General features: G+C 33.1%; 1 long non-coding RNA gene across 2 annotated transcripts in view; it reads left to right on the top strand.

Moving 5' to 3' along the window:
• The window catches only part of LOC143236874 (uncharacterized), a 74,812-nt gene that overhangs the window by 7,162 nt on the left and 41,694 nt on the right, over positions 1-25,956 (top strand). Inside the window, exon 1 of one of the 2 annotated variants that reach the window (XR_013019783.1) lies at positions 10,842-11,121. The exons of the other annotated variant lie outside the window; for it this stretch is intronic. This is a non-coding gene — a long non-coding RNA (uncharacterized LOC143236874). Of the gene's footprint in view, positions 1-10,841; positions 11,122-25,956 lie in introns of those variants that run through there. 2 annotated transcript variants of the gene reach the window in all.

Here is a 25,956-nt window from a genome sequence, read left to right as displayed (position 1 = left end):
TAAATGAAGTAAACTTATGACTCTTTTTGACTCTTATCATTGTTTAGATCACTTATCCAAAAGATAATGTACCATAACGCACATAAAAACAAATAAAACGAAAGAGCAAATATAAGTAACAAAAAAAACTCAGTTACGTTCATAACACTAGAATGTATTTTGACAGGTGTTTAGTATCCGAAGTGAAACTAGGGATGGGGGAGATTCGACGTTTTACTGTAATTTGGTGTATACTTGGACCAAGTGTTATTTAACAAAATCATTCAGGTTTACGCCTGAGTAAGATTAGAACAATGAGTTGTGTTATTTATTTTCAGTTTTAACCTCACGTATGTTCTAAACAAAATAAAGTTTTGCATGTATTTAAAAAATACGTAATTAGAAAGTAACCTGTTAAAACTCTGATTTAGTTATAGCTTAGCTAACGAAAGTGTCACATATTTGATTGTTTGTGCAATAACTACTAAAAAACAGACAAGTAAAAAACATTAAAATTAAATAATATAAATTTACATCAGCCGTAAGCAAACTCTTGAGTCATTAGATTTCACGCACTGTAAAATTTGTTTCTTACTGAGTTTTATCTTTAACATTACTTACTACAAAAACCTGTAGCATTCTGATACACCCTGACTCTACGAACCTCAATGACCAAACATACTGTAGCTACAAACTAGAACACATTGAGCTCCACGCAGTGCAGACCAGGTCAAGCATCTGTGCATCTTACTGTATTCTCCAAGAATAAAGTGACTGTTTTTAACTTCCAGAGAAGTTGAATGGAGTAATTAATTATAATAGTAACTACATGAGACAACACTGATGCACACTGAAAACCAATATGCGAACACTACACAAACACAAGGTTGTGGGTATTAAGTAATTAACCAAGACGAATTATACTTTATAACAATTATTGATCAAAAACAAAAGAAAACATAAAACCATATCTCTGTTAAATTTGAGTCAGGTACAAGAAAGATGAAAAACAACTTAAGATAAATGATTTTTTTTAATATTCGGAATGGCGATTCGACTTACCCTTTTATTGGGGTCTTTGAACATCAACTCTACATATAAAACTTAGACTATCGGTAATTTAGTTTATAATAACCATGAAAATTTTGCATCTAAGTTGAGAGAAAGTAAACCAAATATTTAGTTAGAAGTTTAGATAAATTTAAGTTGTAAGTTTTAACAAGCCTATGTAAAATCAGAGATGACATATCCGAAAGTGATCAGATGTTAACTTTTACTTATCTGAAATTCTTATTTATTTCGGGCTGATTTTTGTTTCTTATAGACTGTACATCACAACACATGTGGTTTGATCATGCATGCATCAGCTAGAAAGGAACGTACTTCTAACTCACACAGTGTAGCATGTCTTTGCTAAATGCTTGCTTTTACTTAAATAATATTTCTGTTAACACAACCTATTTTATGAAATTTGGCGGAACTATAACGAATTAGAACGTTATGATACAAGTAAACGCATGCTGGAAATGCGTCTATGCTAACTTATGAACTTAATATTAATTAGTGGACCTAATTTATTTACGGCAGCGTTAAGTACCTGGATCTTACTTTTTGCAAGTAAAATGAAACTACAATGCTCTTTGACATATACCGACTAATTATTTTTTTACTGTGAAGAAAAATGTCATTACTATATCACATAGTCTATTCGCTTAATTAAGTACTTTAAGAAGAAACGTGACATGATGAACTTACGTCATCTTAACATGTGTAGTAAAGCATCGAAACGCTCGTCTGCAAACATCATGTAAATTAATAGCTCCTCCCATGAACTTCCTGCTATTATAAACTTGCCACTGCCGTAACAGTATCCCCTCGCATCAAAATGATTATTCATGATAAAATCTGTTTCCTAGTTAGTACTCGTTTTCTTTACCAAGTTCTTGGTAGAGACAATTTTTAACAGACGTTTCTACATTAGTAAAGTTTAGATACATTATTATGTCTTCAAATAACAGCAATCCTGTTCTTCGGTCAATGTAAATAAAGCGTAGGACAAAATATTGCGTACGTTAGATTGTGTACTTTTTCAAACGCTTACATTGCGGTATTTAAGTTTATTGCAAAGCCATTACCCAGCTTTACTGATCTTACCCTCCCATGGTAATGTTGCATTATTCAGTCACAGTTGAGTATGTTTTCGATTTTATATAACTATATTTTATTCTAAATAGAGATATTTAGTATTAATTCTAGCTCCTAGGTTTCTTCAGAACTACGTAGAAACGGTTCTTGTAGTTATACAGTTAGTGTCCCCGTGTGTGAATCTGAGGTTTCGTGATTTGTATCCCTTTACCGCCAAAACACACTGCTCTTTGCACTTTAGATTGAAAGATGATGTTCAAATTCCACTATTCTATTATAGTTGCTCAGTAGTTGGTGGTGGGTGCTGTTTGTTAGCTGCTTTATCTCTAATTTATCAGGAATGGCTAGCGTACATAGCTCTTGTCTATCTAAGCGGAAAGTCAAACGAAGATGTTACTGAGTCATTTCTGATGTCATGTCGTATGTTATTTTAAGGCAATAAAAAAGGTTGCATGCTACTGTGGTATATAGAGTGCTTTCACAAGAACTTTGTGATTTAAGCGCTCGTATCGTAGTATCACATGGCTTGAAGCCACACGATTAAATTTGCCAAAGACACACCAATGAAATATAAGGCTTTAAGTGTAATGAAGTGAAAATTAGCGTTTCATGGAATCAAGAGAATAAACTCTAAATCATATTGCTAGGACTATCATCATTTCTCTACAGCAATATATTCACAATACAAAGTTTGCATCATGTTAAGTATTTCAAATTATATTAATGTTATATTAATGAAAATACTAATGTGAATCCGATGAGGTTAAATAGTTCGTAATGTTCGAAATACATAAACGTTCCTGGTCTAATACGTGAAGTTTCCCGATTAATAGGCGTTAATCACAGTTATAGCTTCCAATGTTTATCGTATACCAATTATACCAAACCAATAATATATACAGTATCTTGGCACGATACGTGGCTATATTTATAAACGGGAGGAGAGTTCCTAGAAATTTCAGTTTGCACAACAATATGGACGATGCACCAGTGTTTACATACATATTTATTGTTAATTCTTACACTTGAGAATTTTCTACAACCTGCGGAAGTTTTGCAATAAAAATTTAACAGTATAAGTTATGTAAATTCCTAAATATAAATTTAACTTAAACATACATCAATATTAAAATATATATGTGATACCAATTTCGTTACGTTTCTCAAAAGTGACCAGTTTCTGGTGGCATCACAATATTTACTCAGCGTCAAAAAAATACCGAAATATAGTTGAGATAAATCCTTTTTCACTGCAGCTTTTATATCGGTTATGGCTGTTATGTGCCTCGCAAAATATAATATAACTTTCTCAAAAAATCTGTAACCTGTCTGTTTGATATCTTGCAGTGAAAAGTGGATGAGCCACGTCAAATGTTTAAGAAGTGTCCAAATGTTTTAACAGTACGATGTTTCATTTTAAGTGGAACTTTCCTCTTTTCCTTTCCACTAAGTACAATGAAACAATCGCGTATCAAACTTAATGTGCTTTGTGTGCAATGGATAATTTAATTTTCCTCTGCCAAAAATAGTATGGAGTTCCACGTATAAAAACTATGGAGTAATTCTTGTTCGTTTTAGAGCTAAGATTTCAACTATATTTTTCAAAAGTGTTATTAACTTTCTCAGCATTAATGAATTGGTAGGCATCACGAACCTACTTACCTATCAGTAGTTGCAACACCTGCGCTCTTAATTCATAAAACAAACTAAAAAAACTTCGTGATTCGTGATGACGAGAAACTCAGAGAAGTAAAAATGTATCTCAGGACGGCTGGTATGGGTATTAGCACTTTTACTAATAAAGCAGAGAACAATGTTTTGGCCTTATTAGGTCATCTTCAAGTTAACAAAAAGCGTGAGAAGTAATGTCGTACATATTACTGAACAGATAACTCAAATTTAATTCTATTATATTAAGCTTTTGATTTTTTTGTATATGTAGTAAAATCATTTTCTCTTATCGAAACTAACTAATTTGAAAAGATGTGTCACAAAACTGAAATATAACAGAATGATAGGCGCAGCACAAACAAACTTTGTGCTTAAAGCATCCTTCCTCTGGCGTTAGGCCCGACATTGTCTGACGGTTAGGGCGCTCGGCTCGTAATCTGAGGGTCGCGAGTTCGAATCCTCGTCACACCAAACATGTTCGCTATTTCAGCCGTGAGGACGTTATGATGTTATTGCCAATCTCGCTATTCGTTGGTAGAAGGGTAGCCCAAAAGTTGGCGATGTTTGGTGATGATTAAGTGACTTCCCTCTAGTCTTACACCGCCAAATTAAAGAAGGCCAGCACAGATAGCTCTGGTGTAGTTTAGCGCGAAATTCAAAACAAACAAATAAACAATCCTTTGATGTTAAAAGCTTTCCAAAACTAAGCGTTTATCGTATATACACTTGAAAAGAATGTGGATAAAACATCTATTGATGTTTTTTATCAACATAAACAATCTAAGAACTATAAAAAGAACAAATAGTTGTCTTGCAAACTAACGTATCATTAAAATAACAAATTTAAAAAGCCATGTGAATATCGATAAGAAAGCATAGAGGCTGTTATTCTATCACGATTTTGCAGCTGCGTTTGTCTTTCTCTTCAAAAATAAAATATTAGGAACAGACAATCAACGGTATCTGCTATAGTTTCAGTTTGTCATTTTCTACCGCGTTCTTTGTAACTCAATTGTTACTTTAGACACGCGAAGCTTTATTATTAAATCTTACTAGTAACAAGAAGATATATTCTCATAGAACACACACTGATAGAACTGTTGTTAAAAAATCTATTTTTTGTTTAAGAAAACATAATTGGTTTTATAAATTACAACATTACGGATGAATGCATACTAAAGTTTTAAATATATATATCATTAATTGTATAATTATGTGAGAAACATAATAATCATATAACTTATGTTGAAAAACACTTTGATGTATGCTGAATATTTGCAAGGAACTATTTTTTTCTGCTAATTACTTGTTAAGATACATTTATGTTTGATATTTATATTTATCATAAAAGCAGCTGTATTTTCATTGGATATTTAAAAATCGGAAACAAAACCTCTGTAGAATTCAACCCTTGAAACTACAGGGCAGATGTTTTGAGTACTTAAATTAACCTGATTCAATTTCCGTCAACTTTAGTCACTGCTTAAAAATTGTATGATGCCATTAAATGGTACTTTACAAAAGTCTGTCGGAGATTTTAGTGCATAATTCTTTTGTCGGATGGTTTAGATTTACTGTTACTCTTAGGTTTAGGGCAGACCGTATGCATGTGTGTGTGTGTGTGTGTTTTCTTATAGCAAAGCCACATCGCGATATCTGCTGAGCTCACTGAGGGAAATCGAACCCCTGATTTTAGCGTTGTAAATCTGTTGACATACCGCTGTACTAGCGGGGGGGGGGGACCGTATGCAATTTGTTGTCTATTATAAGTAAGGTACTAATTCAATGGCCTGGCATGGCCAAACGCGTAAGGCGTGCGACTTATAATCTGAGGGTCGCGGGTTCGCGCCCGCGTTTTGCTAAAGATGCTCGCCCTCCCAGCCGTGGGGGTGTATAATGTGACGGTCAATCCCACTATTCGTTGGTAAAAGAGTAGCCCAAGAGTTGGTGGTGGGTGGTGATGACTAGCTGCCTTCCCTCTAGTCTTACACTACTAAATTAGGGACAGATAGCCCTCTAGTAGCTTTGTGCGAAATTAAAAAAAAACAACAACAAGCTAACTCAACTGAACAACTATTAAAATCCATTTTTTCTTTAAGCTCATCCTTCAAACGTTTTGCAAAATATTTGTTTAACTGTGCATTTGAAAATGTATTTGCTTTTTTCTATCAGTCAAGAATAATGCATGAAGGGCTGAAGCCTTGGTACTGATTTAATTCCAGTGTGATAAGAAAACCTTTTCTCACACGTCTCTCGTTTAATCATTTATAAGTAAGAAAAAGCAACAACTGAGTTTTAGAGCTGAGCAATGAAAGTTTGTAATAATATATTAAAGACAATAATGCTGAATAAACTTTACTTAAAAGAGACAACCGTTACCTTCTAGTTAAGTTAATGTGCACTTTTAGCGTCCAGTTGCTGCAAAAAAAAACAAAAAAAAACGACAACAAATTACACCTAATAGTACGTTATAAGAGTGACTTTGAAAATCTATTAGTTGGTCCTGGGTACCATTGTATTGTTGTCTTCTCTTTAATTGAAAATGGGGGTAGCTAGCACAGATAGTACGAATATTCGAAACAAACAACAAAATATGTTCAACAATTTTATTCAGCTCGGTACAAGAAACCACTTTAACTCACTTTAGTGGTATATATAATTGGTTATACAAAATGTTACAATTTTATTATTTGAGATAAAAAAATCACGTTAATTTTTTTTTCACACTCCTTTTCATTTCTTTATTAAGGATTCAAAATCATAGAGGTTTCAAAATAGCATTTTAGATCCATCGCTTTTCTCCCACAAGTCTTTGTCCATGAGGTTTTTTTACCAACACCAGAACTCATCATTTGAGATAGGAGCGCTTTTTATCAAAAGTTTTAGACCTATTGACATTTGATAGCGCAGGTGGCCCTCGTGTAGCTTTGCGCGAAATTCAAAACAAACCAAACAAACATTTGATACTACGCCAAATTTTGGCGTTTAAAAAGTTATTTGATGATTATTATTAGAACGTTTTCAAGATTGATCGAAAAACAAGACAGCACGCTGCCATTTTTTAGTTAAATGGAAGAGCGCTGATGATCAATGCCTAACCATGATGGTAAACTTAAAATAAATGTTAAGCTGTACAAGCGTATACATTATGAAATGTGGAGTAAAAACAATTGCCCAGGGCCCTACGCAGGGAAAAGCTTCCGATGCTATGCCTTTTAATCTACTTCTGAGTTTCCTCATCACTACGTAGCCCCATTTATCCAATTCTGCTTGGTACCCCAGAATAAGTAAGACCGCTTCTGGTTATACCTCTTTATTATGAAGTCTAGAATTTTCTTTATTCTTTTCCTTGTCAACTTAACTATATACCATAAGAAGATCCGTATTGTGTTTTACATTTATTTTAAAATACTTACATGCAAGAGGTTTGTGTGAAAATAGTGAGATTCTTAATCTTCACTTGCAGGCAAATATGTTTTGAGCACTTGACTATCGTAATCTAATTTACCATAGAAAACATCATTGCTCAATTCTGACTTTCTTTTTCCCTCTGACGTTTCAGAATGTTTAGATTCATTTTCATGACTACCGAATAGTGCTATTCAATTAGTTTATCAAGCCACAAATTAGAAGTATCATGTTACGTATTATAATTTATCACAGACGAGTCTCTGATTTATTGTGTTACATATTACGGTTTCAAATATTCGGAAATTTTAATTTAATTTAGAAGTTAAATGAATGTCAACATGTGTTAAGCTTACGATATTTGCCAACAAGATTGATACACACAGTCTTCTTTCTTAACATAAATACAGGGTGTTCGGGTGTTTCCACGAGGAGCTTCAAAGATATTTCTTTGTGAGTATAGAAAATTTCAAAGTGACTTAAAATAATTTACATTAAGTTAAAGGAAAAACAGCAACTTCTTACAAGTTACAAAACAGAATCTGCGTTGCTTATAGGTTTACAAGCCAGTATAATCCTTTTATTTATCTGTTATATTTGTACAACATTCAAATGGCTCGAAGAACTTTAGATAAACCTACATAAATGTACAACAGTGAATTATGATATTAAACGAACAATTACAAAAGTTAGGAAATATCTATAAGGGATCATTACGTCTGAAAATATAAAATTACATTGCAGGTATGGGTCTATCGGTTGTTGTTCTCTTCGTAGAATGTTAAAGAGAAGTAAAAAAATGATTAATGGTAAATAACTTGTTACAGGACACTAATGTCATGTAGTCGTTATTCTTAAAAAAAAAGAGAAAGAATGTCAATTTAGATATCCTCTCTTCAATCTGTATATACAGGGTAATATTACAAGCCAGTCTAGGTTCGAATGCTGCAACTAAAAATCGGTCTTTCGGTAAAGGTTACTTATCTTCCTTTACTACGGATTTATTTATTTTTTAAAACTTTTCATAGTTCATGAGGAAGTATGTTATTTTTTAATGAGAACAAGAGAATGCGAACTGAAAGCAACTCCGAAACGAAACTGATAGACAAATTTTTTGTGCATTTTAGGTGCAATTCTGGCTGTATTTTACTCTAAAACACAAGGTAAGATCAAATGGGTTTACAAAGTTGAGAGCGAACTAAAGTTAGTGTTAATACATGTAATAAAAATTTAGATAACCACTAAAACTCTTGTCTGAATCCTGCCTTTGCTACCAAATACTTGCAAAAAATACTGTAAAACTGTGATTCAAAGTAAATTACCTGGCATTGAAGTAAATTTAACAGTCATTAATTATAGTCATTATAGACTGAACAACTTTGATTTATACAGTTTGTAACCTACCTGAAACGAGAAAATGCACATAACACATGTAATTGTGGGGCGACTTGGCGCTTCTCCAGACCTGTAGTCCCCCTATACTGCTGTGTGTTATTTCGTTTTTTTACCATATATTTCTGAAAAATATGAATATTTGTATAAAATTAAATTAAATCAGCACAAGTATCAATGTGAAAAATGTGCGCCAAGTATAAAAACTGAATGGAAACCGATCTTCAGTATCAAGTCAACACCAGTATTATCATATTTTAAGTACAATTAAACTTCGAATTAAGATATCTTTCAGGTTCTTTTAAAACAGCAAAAAAAAGAAAAGTTCTTCCTCATTACTGTTCTACGTCAACAGCAAAAGAAGGCAGGCTGGAACCGGGACCGATAAACTAATGTTTATCTGGGACCAAAACTGATCTATAATCTTACCTAAGTAGAGTTGGTGTCATTATATCTCAAAGAACTATTTTTGTTTAAGTTTGTATTTTGCTTTGACGTTCTACATGTTATATGGTTTCTTGTCTTACAAGTCAAGATTTGAAACAGTGAGCTGTATGCAGTAGAAGCCTTGTGAGTGAAATCATTCATACCCTATCTGATTATACACTTACATATGTAAAACTGATACTGGTTGGACCTTTATCGGTATGTATGTTACAATTGTGCACTGTTTTAATACACTCAACATTCATCAGAAACAACCAATATATAAATACACATATAATGTATTACTGAACTTCTTTCAGCCCGAGTATATAAGGTTAAAAGCTGAGAGTCACAATACTTTTTACAAATCAAACACGAAATGCCATTTGACATTTTAATAGACTACCTAGCGGTCTTGTTTTGTTTCTACTTATTATATTACAGTGTTATGAAAAACACAACTCGAAAACGAGATGCGTCCCAGATATGATCAAGGATTTTCGAATATTCGTAAACATGACCTTGAGGCGAGCTGAGTCTGTAAAGGTTTTTTAGACATATAATTAATGCATGTAAGGCATATTCGTTTTCCCATACAGTAAAAACATTTTTCATTCTTAACACAAACTAGCATTGCTGTCAAGGATAAACCTTATTTTCCTGAGATATTCGGCATTTTTTTTTTTATGTACTGAGTGTGAGTGTGTGTGTGTGCGTGGTGACTCTCCGTTAACTAACTCTGTATGTGCGAGAAACGCACAGCTTATAATCTCAAACCACCGCATCCTTGAGCAGTGAACGTGACAAGTACGTGTAGAAAAATGAGATCTTAATAAACACACTGCCCTTCTAAGTTAGCTAAATCTTTAATTATCGCCGACTTCGTGGCTCCGAAATGATCACGCGAATTAGGATTCACCTGATAAAACTAAAAGGAAAAACCTGATCTTTCTCTCCATTTGAAATGCACATTATTATAAATATTATACATATTTTACTACTCTCATAAAGAAATATATATTACCAAAGCTTTATACATTAATGTGTAAAAACATACAAAGTATGTCCCAACTCATTTTAGGAGTTTCTATTAAAGTTACTGCGTATCGCATATAAACTTTACTTTTAAGGTTCTAAACCGTCGACTCTTTGAAACTGAGGAATTAAGTCAGAATTATAAGACAAAGTTATAATTTTTGTCAAACTGGTATATTATTATGAGACAAACAAAAGGTTTAATAAGAGCACCTGTTGTCTTTGTATCCCCAGAAATGTAAAACTTAACTATTCACCAGAAAATTACTGTAATGACGATCTTTTACAAAACAAATTTTAAGGTACATTTTCTACATTAAACATTACAAGTCCTTTAAGAATAATCATATGTTTCATACTACTAAATTTTAGAAAGAAAAAAACAACAAGAATCATAATTACATTTAATAGCTATATAACCATATGCATGTAAAACTCCCTTGATGTGATTTCAAAATCTTGATCAACCAACAAATCGGCGTTAAAACAATTACCACATTAACATGCTTGACAATAAATTCATAACACATAGAATTATCTATTAAAACACGTAATTTGTAATGGAAAAAAACATTAAAAGCTAATCACTAGACCTTGCTACTGAATATATCATAATGCACTTTTATTTTAAATTAAACACATCTGTAACTCGTGGGCTACGATTTGGTTTAGATAGGTTTTCTTGTTCTCCTGAAATCATGCACGTCATGTAAAAGAAATATTAAGGTTTGTGTAATGAAAATATATAATAGTTTTAGACATGACAATCAAGAATAGATCGTCCTAGACGTCACGTGAGAAATTATTTTTGATGAAAAGAGATGGCAACAAATACATGGGTGAATGGTTCGTAGGTCAGGCGCTTTCTTAAGTAGTTCAGAACTGTTATGTGAAGCTTACATGGAGATCAAAACTGTCATGTGAAACTTACATAGGGATTAGGATTTGATACTAGCATTTGTAAAACCAGGAGATAAAAACATATCATAGACATGACGTTCTGGACAGAGTAAAATCATGGATGATTTATTGTAATATGCATATAGCCGACCCGTAACTATGTATGTAAGTATTCCATTTGATAATATATTAATTTACATAGTGTGTTTATGAATTTGTTTGATCTAATTTTCACATCATTTGATCTTAGCAGAAGGACGTGAGGGAGGGGTATTGTTATCTATATGAAAAACAAAGGTGGCACAAAAGGGGCCTAAACCACCCGTCACAAGGTCGCTCATAATTTTGAACTTGGCTTTTGGGAGACTTCAGTTTTCTGGGGCTGGAATGGGTGTTTTAGGACTTCTCTATAAATGAGCCAAGACCTTATCCTATACATTATCTAGCACCGTGGAGTAAATAAGAGCTGAGAATGTTATTCTGGAAGAGTTTATCAAGCTATGAAGATCTAATCGAAAACAATTCGTCCAAGTTAAAATAACATTCTTAATATTTTAGTTAATAAGTTTGTCTAATTAAGCACACAGTGGAAAAATGCCCATTATTTTCATATGCAATCAGCTTTTATGACAATATATTCCATTTAATATTGACCGCCTTCCATTTAGTGTACAGTGGTATGTCTACGGATTTCCAACACTAAAATCAGCAGTTCGATTTCCTTCGGTGGGCTCAGCAGATAGCCCGATGTGGCTTTGCTATAAGAAAACCCACACATACGTGATTTAAGGAGTGTTTTACCTGATAAAATTGTAGGAGCTTAAATTTATAAAAAGAAATAAAAAAGGAATATAACACAGTTGTCATGGTAATATTATGTTGGTATTAAAAGCATTCATCAGTCTCAGGTAAAATGCAATAGAATTTGGAGCATATCCAGGATTAAGACTTCATTACAACCTTTAAACTAATTAGATGAATTCCTCACTAGTTGTTGCAGAAACTATAAAAATGTACACTGTACAATTAATACAGTAACGTAGCTGTTGTTTTTAGATCAAAGATGTTGCATTATTTGAATACCGTAAGACTTGTGGTGTACATCACCAACAAATTATTAAGCACAAAACTCCATAAAGGGGCTACCTCTACTGTGTCCACCACGGGTATCGAAACTCGGTTTTTAGTGGTATAAGTCCACAGACATATTTCTGTGCTACTAGGGAGCCCACAAACAGATAAATTTAGATAAGTGCAATTACAATTAGAAGGTTACAGGAAGTCTAAAAAAAGTTTTAGTCAGTAGAAGCTAAACAAGAAAAAAAGTCATTATTCACAAAATTTCTAGTTAATAACTAAGTAACGTTGTAGTTATATGTTTCACCAAGGGTTACATGTTTACATGATATATGTAAAAATAAAAATAAAAATTCAACATTATGAAGCACTGAATCCAAAAAAGGTTCTTACTAATCTTCTAAGTGTTCATTTAAACACGAACAACACATATTCCCTGGTTTATGAGTTAAGTCTTAAGAAGCAAAAGTTAAAGTTCCTTCCTACTAATATTAAATTTTTAAAATAAAAAAACGTACTGAAATAGTCTTACAGTACAACAAGGAATTTCTAACATCATTAGCATGCTTCCATGCTTTTAAAAATAACATATTAAAGAAACTTATTAGCATCAAAGTGTTCCGAGAACTGCATGACACTTTCAATTAGTGTGAAATTCACGTTCATTCTAACACAATTTAAAAAACTCCAAGATATATTAATATTGTGTTATAATTCGCAAACAAAGTTTTGATACTGAATCTGATAAAACTTGTTTATTTTTATTTGTGGGTTCTCGTTTGATGCATAACTTCATTTTAGAGAAGCAATTTTTTTACACTCTAGTATTTAATTGTTTTTCTTATTCTTTTACCAACGAATGTTGGATTGACTGTAACATTATAACGCCCCCACGGCTGAAAGGGCGACCATATTTGGTGTGACGAGGATTGGAACTCACGACCCTCAAATTACAATCCTCGTCACACCAAATATGCTCGCCCTTTCAGCCGTGGGGGCGTTATAATTTTACGGTCAATCTAACTATTCGTTTTTAAAAGTGTACCCCAAGAGTTGGTGGTGCGTGGTGATGACTAGCTGCCTTCTCTCTAGTCTTACAATGCAAAATTAGGGATGGTTAGCGCAGATAGCCCTCGTGTAGCTTTGCGCAAAATACAAAACAATCAACAGATCTATTATAATATTATAATGTATCATAAGATAACGTTTCATTTATTAAGAGACATTTGAATTAATATTATCAGTTTGAAGATATGGCAAAAATATCGAAAACAGCTTGTTGCCAGTTCAAATACGAAACGAAATATATTATTCTCATACATAGTTTATGTAGGGTATGAAATGCATAATATTTGCAATTTTAAAAATTATTAATGATGACTGTGATCTTCCGAATAAAATATTAAGATCTGATCAGTTAAGCCTTTTTTTCTTATGACATAGCTTACCTAAAAAATCCAACTTTCGATGTTATAAATTGGTTTCCAAAAATTATTAAGACTTCATATTAAATTAATAATAAAATAACTTATGTTATTTTACTCTGCTAAGCCAGTCAAAAAGTAAAAAAATTGATTATATACTTAACAATAGACAAACATCTTGACAAGAAGTTTACGTATGTAATACCTGGGGTTTCCCGGATCTAGGAGTTGGGCGAAAACCAAATAAAAGATTCTTTAGTTATTTCAGGGCCACACATATGTTAACTGTTTTGTAAAATACTTGCACGTCCAAAGATATACGAACCTATTCTCACTGTGAAGATCAACCTGTTTATTGATGTGTAATCTTTGATAACAATGTTTTCGTGAGGAAAGACGTAAAGAATTAAGGGTTTTCCTTGTAAAGCACGTTTACAATTATTGTTGTAATTCCATGTATAGATAAAACCCAAAACATTGATATTTGATGTAATGTACCTTAAATAAAGCGGTATTAATAAAATTGGAGAAACAAACTTCTTGTATTAATAAGAAATACCATCTGTATTTCAGTTTAAGTCTTGTGTTTAAAATATTTATTTAGTTATCAATTACGTAAACGTTTACTGTAATAATTACTATAATAATATTTATTTTGTAACTATATTTATTCATTTAGTTTGATATTTTTCCTGTTTACATAAAATGGAAAGGCTGAGCAGTTTTGGCGTGAAATCAATTATAAATACTAAAGAACTATATATATTACAATAATTATGTACTTATAATAAAACAGGGTCCTAAATTCGCATCGTTCAGTCAGCCCTGACCAGCTAAATTGTTTGTTTGTTTGTTTGTTTGAAGTTAAGCACAGAGCTACACAATAGACTATCTCTACTCTGCCCACCAAGTGTACCTGGTTTTTAAAGATGTGAGTCCACAAACATTTCGCTCTACCAGCTCGTCTCGTGGTCCTACTAAAGTAAGATAAAAAACATAATATAATAGACCCAACAAGTTCATTTAGAATTTTAAGTATTTTTCCTATTTTATCGTATCATAAAATGTGCATTTTTGTAGATTTGCCTAATATCATAGTTCTGTTTTCGAATTGTGAAATATCTTAACTTCAATATCTCGAATGGAGCCTCAAGCTCTCTGGTGATCCTTGACCACACTTAAGGGGGAGGTGCAGACTATTGTTAAATGAAAAGGAGGTTCCTGAGACATAGAGAGAATGGAGAATATTAGCTCGTCAATTGGAGAAATGTACGTTTTAGTCAATTATAAACAGTAATTTCGAGAAAATATAATTTTTTTCTTTTGTATTTTCCTGGTTGCATATAAATATTGCAAACATTCTAAGAGTGATATAATAAAAAAAAATTGTTGCTTTCAATTAAAGAGTGTCGTTTACTTGTCTATGTAGCTGCATATTTGCAATCGTATTTTTCTTTGAAACAAGTCATATTTGAGGCTGTTAAAACTGAAGTGGATCAGATAAAATCCTAGGTATATGCGATGCATTAGTACATATAGTGACATGAAATATATTAATAGAGTTTGCAATATTTATTTTGCAACAGTACTAGCTGGGTTTGTTTATATATTTATTAAAGTTTAAAATTGTTTATGAAGAGCCAATACAATCTAACTCCCATGATTTTCCAGTTGTAATTTGCTCATCAGTCTGGTGTTTCACGTCGTTTGATTTTATCAAATAAAGTTAAATATTCTTGTTCATTGTAAAATTGTTCTCTTTCCGGTCTGTGTTCACAGTAGTCTCTCGAAGTACAATCTAACAGCAAATTCCAGAGCTTTTTGTAATACGAGATAACTCGCTTGTTTTGTTTCTTTTATATTATGTTCCTACATGCCTTGGAACACAGTAACCTAAATGCGATCGTCCAGGATACTTTTAGATGGTTTATCCAGTATGTACCTTTTAAACTACTTTGCACTTTCCTTTATCTTTTAAAGTTACAGCTTTATACCATATCATTCCTTCCCGTGATTCTGATTTTATATATGATGACCTCATCGGGACGTGAAATGGATATGTCTGTTATTTCCTTATTACTTAATTTAAATGTATGGAATGTAAGATAATTTATTTAATCTACATATTCATTAGAAAATTCTATTCTATTCTATCGCTACGAGAGAGCCATAATTCCAAAGTTATATAAAACAAAATAAAGGAAATCAGGATTATGGACATTGTATCACATCGTAGGATTCTCTCACGATAATTTGAATAACTGAAACCTGATAAATGTAATGGAAGAATAAAAGATGCCTCTTAGAGTTAACGTGCAGTAATTTACATTTTTGATATTTATTTCTTTTATGCATTATAAATTCCTTTCAAACGTTCAAAAACTTGACAAGTGACAATACTGTTCGATTCTAATTTATTTGAACAAAATCTTGCGTAAAAAACAACGGCAGAGATTCGTGTAGAGTTAAAAACAATGTAATGGCAGAAACAAAGATTATTGCAGAATAATAGCTTGAAGAAAATTCAAACGATTCATTTCTAATTGCGTGCATGACTTGAAATTTTGTTTAATTGTTTTAGCCTAAAGCAAAAAAAAGAGATTTCTGTGTTTATCCACCGCAAGGAAAGAACTGAAGATAAATATTGCTGAAATACGTCGGAAACACAAAGCAATAAAGCCAATAAAGATAAGAATGTAGGAAATGTATTGAGATAAAAAAGAATGATTGAAACGAGGGGGCGCTGGTTGACGTTAATTAAAACTAATCCAGTTTCTTTTGATTTCCTTTCCGATAATCCCACACGTTAATAACTCAAGATTCACCAATGATTTTACTTTTAAAGAGGTTAGTATCTTTTTCTACACCGTCTTTGATCATTTGTATCATTCCTTTGTGTGACATAAGACATTTAAGGACACAAATAAAAACATTGGGAGGCCCGGCATGGCCAGGTGGATTGAGGCTTCTACTCGTAATCCGAGGGGCATGGGTTCGAATCCCGCTCGCACAAAACATGCTTGCCCTTTCAGCCGTGAGGGCGTTATAATGTGACGGTCAATCCCACTATTCGTTGGTAAAAGAGTAGCCCAAGAGTTGCCGATGAGTGGTGATGATTCGTGGGTCGAACCCACGACCCTCAGATGACCGCGACCTCGGATGACGAGTCGAAAGCCTTAACAACCTGATCATGCCAGGCCTGTTTCGTCAAAACATAATAGTGAAATCGAGATTCGTTTTCGATAAGTAAAAGCTGAAAAAATAATAATAGATGATTGTGAACTAAAAAAAAATGCTGAATGATTTCGTATTACTGCTGGTACATTCTGAGAATTTGGTAGGAAAATGAAATGAAGGTGAACGTAGAGAGAATTCGTAGTAAAATAAACAAACAAAAAACACTCATTGTCGATTGTGCCGTGAGTTCAAAAAGTGTAAAAACAAGAATTTGCATGCAAGTAAAGAAAATCTTATATCTATATAAACGAACACAACATTGTAGCAGCAACTGAAAATAAGGTAATCGGATCTGTTACTTGGAATTATCACTTAACACATAACACTTAAATCAGAGAAAAATACATTACTGGATTGTATGACAGAAGATGGGAAAATATTTCACTAATGGCAGTAGAAAAATTTCACAAAGTTTGTTTTGTTTCATGTTTTTCAGCGAATATAATGTTCTTAAAACAGACTTCTATTTTTTCTTGTGATTTTACATTAATTGGTTAAGTATTCAAATGTAATAATTTAGGCTTCTTGATTAATCTAATGTTTATTATATATTCTTGCACAATGACCACTAAGTGTTGCAGCATAGGCTATCAACTTCGGTCTGACCTATTTTCAAACTAGTTTCTTATGTAGATATTTTTGGAGCCAGAAAATGAACAACATGATATAAATGGTTTATTTTAATAGCCTAGATAGCGTTTACTGTTTTTATCCTCTTTCAACAGGAACAATAAACGTATAAGAGACTGTAGACGTTAACAGTGATGTGAGACATCGTGTTTCTAATTTTAAAGTAAACTTGTAGAGAAGTACGTAAGGCTTGCTAATTGAAGTTAAATCTGATAAGGTGTAACTCTACGACCGTTTGGTTACTACGGTGCAGATTCTGCTCTATCTGAGATTTGTCAAACCCTTCCCATTTTGTTGTTTGCAACATATATGTATTTGTTTGTCCTATATATAAGCATGACTTGCAGTTATTTGGCCTGGTTGTTTGAGATGTATACACTCTTGACTGTTATACATTATGAAACGTGTTTAGACGGTGATTCATCTAGATCTAAAGTATGTTAACAAGTCTTTGAAATAAAATATCCAAACAGTTAAGTTATGCCTCAATAATTATGTGTCTTGGTACTTACTTCACCCAAAAAATCTGAGAATAGGCACAGCTGTCGTGCAAGTAAATCTATATATAACACAAGATATAGGTTTGCAAAGTTTGAAACAAGTCTGTTTTACAAAAACTACATGAGACAGCAACATTATTATCCCCCAGTTCCTAAACAATAAGCCTAATCAAGTCACATCTCACTGGATTGTCAGTTAGATGATTTTGGCTTCTATAGATCGATTGGAGTACGTCAAGAGTCCAGAAATTTTCCACTCTTAGAGCCACTGATCTAGAGACTAGGGTTATAAACAACTCTGCAATTTATGACACCCCATATAGTGGTCTTAGATTTTATTTAAAATATAGTATTAAACTTATCTTAATTGGATTTCTGGCTTAGCAGGGCCAGGTGAATAAGGCATTCGATTCATAATCCCTGTCACACCAACCATGGTCGCCCTTTGAGCCGTGGAAGCGTTATAATGGTACGCTCAATCCCACTATTCGTTGATAAAAGAGTAGCCCAAAATTGGCGGTGGGTGGTGATAACTAGCTGTCTTCCCTCTAGTCTTACACTGCTAAACTAGGGACGGCTAGCACAGATAGCCTTCGAGTAGTTTTGTGCGAAATTAAAAAAACAAACAAATTCTAACTCTTTTCAACTTCTCCCCTCCAAGTGGCACAACGGAATAACTGCAGACATACAACGCTAGAAACCAGGTTTCAATGCCAGTGGTGGGGAGTGCACAGATAGCCCTATGTGTAGCTATGCATTTAATTACAAATAAACAAGTAAATCCATCGAAAGAAAACACCAGGGAAAAGAGGGAACAGAGAGTTTTCAAGAAAAAATAACAAAATAAATCTATTAGTTAAAAATTCTGTCCTTCTTATTTGAAGATGAATCTTGAAAATTATTATTCTGATGTAAATGAAACTCATCTTAAAGCTCGTCCACTGTTTCCTTTAACAGATTCTTCTTGCAAAGACCATGTGGTGTAATTTATCTGCTACTGCTCTTATGTACTTTATTTAAATATTTTTACTTATTTTGTCACTCTAAAATATCTTTTCTTCTGGCTAAGTGTACACCGACAATATGACAAATCTGAGTCATTTTAGAAAGTAATCTTTGGTGTTTTATCGAACAGAGGCATTACAAAGAGTAAAGACATCCCAGCAAATGATGGGTATTTTACGTGCACTAAATAATATTTCTTCTTATTAAGCTGACAGGAAAGTTGTCTGAAGTAATCCTTACTGACGAAAACTTCTTTTTTCATTTTGTGTTCGACAAATGTTGTCTGAAAAATCCTTACTGACGAAAACTTCTTTTTCCATTTTGTGTTCAACAAATGTTGTCTGAAATAATCCTTACTGACGAAAACTTCTTTTCTACTTTGTGTTCGACAAACATTGACTGTGAAAGTTACCGTTCAGGTATCAGTTTCTTTGTTTTCATTCTCTTACCTGGTGTCGTCACTGATATTTTGATTTATGAATTTTCTGTTTCTTGGTTTTGGTCATTACTAATTTGTATATTAAACTCAATAGAAATGCTATTAAACACAGTTTAAAGTCAGTTTTATATCTTCCTTTCTTTGTAATGTAAACATCCTAAATCTTCAGTTATTTCAGCAACAATTCTTTCTTCCTTTTTATGCTGAAAAAGAGTATTCTTAATTAAGTTTAGTAGACCATCTGCGCCACTACCCGACCTCTCGTTACCCTTCTTTAAAAAAAAAAAAAATTGGCTGTGATGCTATTAAAATGAAAACTAACTTTGATTATTGTGCTGACTGTGGACTCTTTAAACCCAAGTCTAAATAATTTAAATATTGAAAGTTGAAAATACTACAACCGGATCTGATGATGTAGACATCTATCACCACATCTTAGGGATTTCTTCGATCTAGTGAAGTCACGAATTTTGGGTTAAACTGCAGAATAATAATAATGTTGCCTTTTGATGTTGTATTTTTTCTTTGATAGATTATTTTTTCTGTATGTAATTTTTGACCTGCAGTTTGCAGTTGGCCAACTATGATATTTTGATAATCTGCCTTCAAAGCCACTTGTGTACTATTATCATATTAGTGAGATAACATAAGCTTTGGCTCGGCATGGCCAAGCGTGTTAAGGCGTGAGACTCGTAACCTGAGGGTCGCAGATAGCCCTCAAGTAGCTTTGTGCGAAATTCAGAAACAAACAAACAAACAAACATAAGCTTCAAGTAGACTTTTAAGACAGTCATATACGTGAATCATTCGAAATGTCACTTTCTTTTGCCTACTTAGAAGAATCGTTTCAATTTACAGAGGAACACAGATGTATTAGATAAGTTGATTATTAATAATTTAAAAGAAAAGATTAAGACACACATTGCATCACTGAAAACTGATAATAAAGTTTTTTCACTGTATTTTATATTGTGTAATAGCGCACGAAACTTACCGGTCGAAAGTTACCCATTCCGTGAACCAAATGGATGAATGAAAATCTATGCTATGTTAGTAGAGTTATTCTATCAGACCCTTATCTGTTAAGTTTTTTCAAACTTCTAAAGAAACTTGATAATCTAGTTAGTTTGATATATTTAGACTACTGTTCTAATTAATTACCTAAGTGTGTTTATTTATTTACTATTGAAAATAGTTTCCTTGTTTATAGAAATCTTCTAATTAGTATAAGATATGTAACGAATATATACTGCTGGCCCAAATTTTAAGGGCAATGAACTTAAAGAAAAATAATCACTTTGCGTTGTTAGACTCAATCACTCATTTGAATAGAGCTTAAAAAGATGACAATAAGAAAAGTGAACTTTAAAATAAAAAACTTTTTTTAGCATTTAATAGGGAAAATGTGAACACTATGAAATTAGCCTAAATACCAGCTGGTCAAAAGTTTAAGGCCATACTAAAACGAAGCGTTAATCGGTAAACACGTAACGAAATTTAGTCATTTGTGTTCAAGCATTAGCGTTGTCAACATCTCTCACTGACATCTCCTGTGTTACTTTGGGTAAAAATACGGCAAAGGCTAAAATGTTGACAGAGTTTGAACGTGGCAGAATTGTCGAGCTGCAAAAGCAAAGTCTCTCTCAACGTGCCATCGCTGTTGAGATTGGGCGTAGTAAAACTGCTGTTGCAAATTTCTTAAAAGGCCCTGAGGGATACAGAACGAAAATTTCATGTAGTCGGCCCAAGAAAATTTCGCCGGCGTTGAGCAGAAGGATTCGACAGGTTGTCCGGCAAGATACCAGCCGATCGTCGAACCAGATTAAGGCCCTTATGGACGCAGAATGCAGCTCAAGAACATGGAACGTAGAAAAGAGGAAGAAGGTTTTGTTCTCTGAGGAGAAAAAATTTAACCTGGATGGTCCAGATGGCTTCCAACGTTACTGGCACGATAAGGATATCCCACCGGAGACATTTTCTACACAACACAGTGGAGGAGGTTCCATCATGATCTAGGGTGCTTTCTTCTTCCATGGAACAATGGAGCTTCAGATTATACAGGGGCGTCAAACAGCAGCTGGCTACATTGACATGTTGGAGAGAGCATCCTTATTGACTGAAGGTCCTTGCTTGTGTGGAAATAACTGGATCTTTCAGCAGGACAGAGGACTTTTTTCATGTCAAATAACGTGATTTTTTTGAACCATCCAGCGTGTTCGCCCGATGAAATGTTTAAACATTGAAAATGTTTGAGGGTGAATGGCAAGGGAAGTCTTTAGAAATGGACGTCAATTCCAAACAGTGCATGATCTTCGTGAAACCATCTTCACCCCTTGGAATAACATTCCAGCCAGCCTTCTGCAAACGCTTATATCGACCATGCCAAAGCGAATGTTTGCAGTTATTCGCAATAACGGCCGTGCAGTTCAATACCTAGGCCTCTTGTTGGGCATTTACTACCCTGTTTAGAACTTCTTTTTAATATGGTCTTAAACTTTTGACAAGCTAGTATTTAGGCTAATTTCATAGTGTTAACATTTTCCCTATTAAATGTTAATTTTTTTTATTTTCCCTTTTCTTATTGTCATCTTTCGAAGCTCTACTCAAATAAGTGGTTGAGTCTAACAACGCAAAATGCATATTTTTTCTTTATGTTCATTGGTCTTAAGACTTTGGCCAGCAGTGTAGATGTCATCTTTCGTAAGAATAAAACATGTGCCAAGCCATTTTTGAGCTAGCATCCATTAAGAAGGAAAACTTCTTATTGTTGTTTTAATGAAGAAAGTCCCTCATTGACAAAATGGTATGTATTCGGATTTACAACTGTAGCAATCGTGTGTCGATATCTGTAATGTGTAGAAAACAAACAGTTCAATGTTTAGGTTTATGCTTATCACAAACCTAAATAAATATACAACACTAAATTTTCCCTTTTTTAAAGAAAATCTATTTTTGTGTCACTTCGAGTAAAATCATTAAACTATAATACAACTATGAAACTGGATATGCGTTATATCATCCTGATAATGTCAGCAGGGATCCAGTTTTAGAATGTTTCTGTACTTATAGTGTAAATAAACACATATAAAACAGAAGTACGTGATGAAGACTTCATCACAGAAGTGATGTCAAATCACTTACCGATTTGTAAGTGATTTACACTTACTGTAAATTAACTATTTACAGTGTAAAATATGACACCTGTAAAACACAGGTGTTGAAGAACGATTTTCTTTATATTAGTTCACCAAATACGTTCTCACTTGACAAAATAATCTCCTCACAAAAATAAGTTTCTCAACATTAAGGTTAGCAACTGACACACTGTATTTCGCATAATGGGAAAAATTATTAAGATTACATTGTAGACAAAATATATTTACATATAATAAAATAACATTTTCAAAGATGAACTGAACAAGTAACATTCATTTTATTCTATACCAGAATAAAGCAATTTTTAAAGTAATATCATTTACTGTTTTATTTTCAAGAAAAAGTATTAATCCGTGATGACGAGAAAACCCACTTGTAGAGAAAATTATATATTTAAAACCAGCTGGTATGGGTAGAGAAGGCACTAATAGAGGAGCAAACAACGTTTCGACCTTCTTCGGTCATCGTTGCTCACTACTATACACAGTGCCTTCTCTACCCATACCAGCCGTTTTTAAATATATAAAAAGTATTAAGTTCGCTAAGTTTGTTGGAGAACAGCCACAAGGTGTAACAGGATATTTAAAATGTGATATGCTCAATTCAGTGAAGTCGGTTAACTGTTTATCAAAAACTTCTGAGACATTAACATTATTTCTGTCAAAACTAAGTCTTTCGTGTTCTTATTAATGCGATTAAATTCCATTGTAACGATTTCTTTCACTTGTTTTTAAAACTGTAGCTTTGAGCTTTCATGGAAGTGATCATTATTACTCAGACAGATATTTTTCTTTGTAATATCTTCAAACTTTTTAAATAACAAATAAACATTTTCAAACAGAAACTTCTAAATATGACACAGAAGTATAGTACAACAAATAAAATTACCAACTATGTAAATATTTGATAATTCTTTGAATTGCCTCAGCTGAGTAAATCGCGATTTCCATAATTTTGTCAGCTGATAAACGAACCCATAACATAATACTCAATAAAACCATAAGATTTTTCGAAGGATTTAGTGTCGATGATATCAGTGTTGCAACTTATTGATTAGTAGATAATTATTATTTGTTGATTGGTTTTGAAATTATATAAAGGGCTATCTGTGCATAGTTGTTTTGAAGGTGAAAGGTAGACTAGAGAAAAAATAGTTGACTAACAGCACCCACCACCAATTCTTGGACTACTCTTTTCTAACAAAATAGCGGGATTTCAATTCTTCAAGACACACATAACCCTAAAATGTGGAACGTTTAACTAAAGCAAGTAGTTTTTTTGTTATTTCAAAGATAATTCCGTGTAGATAAGGGAAAGCAGACTAATAAAGTATAATATTTAGAGTATATCTTTCAACCACTGCCTTTTTTCAATAGTTTTGTTTTCGGTATACTTACAAATTAAGTATTATCATATTGCATGTTATATCTTTAACAGACAGGAAGGTTTGTTTTCAGAATACGTACAACGTTACGATTACTGATGCGCTTATCCCCAAATACACAAGAATGATCCCACCAATGATCGAGACATCATATCTGTTCTGAAAACAAATTTTTCTGTCTGTAAAAACTTTAACTTAAAATAATAAGCAATAAGATTTTTAAAGAAGACAGATTTTTGCAAAGATAATCTGGACAACTATGTATTGTAATATGATTTCCACGTGTACGTTATATACATTCGTCAGAGCACACTGACTCATCATTGAAGTGTTGAAACCTATTTTCTAGAACTGGAATAAAGAAGGCCAAACGTGAGTACCTAAATGTGTATTTAGTTGACGTAGAACAAAGCAAAGAGTACTTAAGTAAACTACTTCTCAACATTTAATATTATTTTCAAGTTGTTATTTCTCTCAGTTGCTTATATGGCTTTGAACAATGGAAGTTATTAATTTCAAACTTATAAAATCCGTTAAAGCTGAGGAAAAAAAAAACGAGATAAAGAGTATTAAGGAACATGCACATATGTGAACTATTAAAATGTTCAGTTTTGTTACTCACAGGATTTTGTTCAATTTTTATCCAATTTCTCTTTTTACAACAACCTGCATTCTATGTTTTACAGAAGTATTTATAACAGTTTTGTTGTATTCCATTTTATTAGACGAAGAATATTTTAATTCTGTCAACATTAGCATTGAAAATTTTGATCAGAATACGAAATAAAGCGTATATAATCGGAAGAGTTACACAATTACGTTTTGTTCATTTTGATTCTCCTTTTCTGGCTACGTACAATGTGGTGATTAGTGCCGAGACTTCTCTAACTTATGCAGCAAGTCGTAACACCACTAACTTCAAGAAACTATAGACGTGGTTTTCTGGCTAAGTTTATTTTTTGTGCTGGAAAATTGAACGATTTCATGCACAGATGTAAACTTAGCTGAACATTGTTAAAGATTAACATTTTCCTGTAAATTTAGTATCAATAATTAAAAAATGAAAGATGCTATAATTACTAAATGTAAATAATAATATTCAGTCTGAATAGAGTTTGTTTTTTTTTAATTTCGCGCAAAGCTACACAAGGGCTATCTGCTCTAGCCGTCCATAATTCAGCGATGTAAGACTAGAGGGAAGGCAGCTAGTCATCACCACCCACCGCCAACTTTTGGGCTACTCTTTTACCAACGAATAGTGGTATTGACCGTACCATATTAGCCGTACCCCACGTACGAATAGTGGTATTGACCGTACAATATTAGCCGTACCCCACGGCTAAAAGAGCATGTATGTTTGGTTTGACGAGGATTCGAACCCGCGACCCTCGGATTACGAGTCGAGCGCCTTAACCACATGGCCATGACGAGCCCTGAATACAGACTCTGGTGGTTATAATGCTGAACTCCAATCTGAGGTTCGCGGGTTATAAGTTCTGTTACCGAATACGTTCGTCTTTTCGACCATGGGGGCGCTATAATGTATGGATTACTCCCGTTATACGTTGGCAAAACCGACGGGACACAATCACATTAACAAATGTTTTAAGTTAACATTATTAAACAATATTCATCTCAAAGAGAAATATTTCGATTGCTCTAGTTGAAGTATTGTGGTAAGTAATGCCCAAGATGACATGGATTTTAGTTTAGAATATTGGGATAATCTAGAAAAATATTTGTAACTATCATTTCAGTTATTTTGTATCATAACATAAGTCCACATATCATAAGCTCCAGGCATGAAATTTAGCAAAAACACAAGGTTATTCTTGTATAATATTTACAGAATATTATAGGGATAACTTTAACTTCCACATAAACACACACAAAACGCCTTAGGCATGATTAAACTGTTTTGGACTCGTTGTTTTAGAGAAAACTAATTTCTTTTTTTCTTACACCTTTAATCTCACCATTCTTTATTCTTTATTTTTAAATTTAGAAGAGAAGACAGAATTAGTTGAGCCGCTCGACCATTTTAAGAAGACTTATACCATCACGTTACACTGGTGTAAGTGAGCAGTTTCGAGTGGCTGACTGTCATTTTTCACTCGAGCATTCATCAGCACAGTATTTTTTTAACGT

Source organism: Tachypleus tridentatus, chromosome 13, assembly GCF_004210375.1.
Source record: "Tachypleus tridentatus isolate NWPU-2018 chromosome 13, ASM421037v1, whole genome shotgun sequence".
NCBI classification, from domain to species: Eukaryota; Metazoa; Arthropoda; class Merostomata; order Xiphosura; family Limulidae; genus Tachypleus; species Tachypleus tridentatus.
The sequence above is the reverse complement of the archived record's forward strand: the minus strand, read 5'-3'. Positions and strand labels throughout refer to the sequence as shown.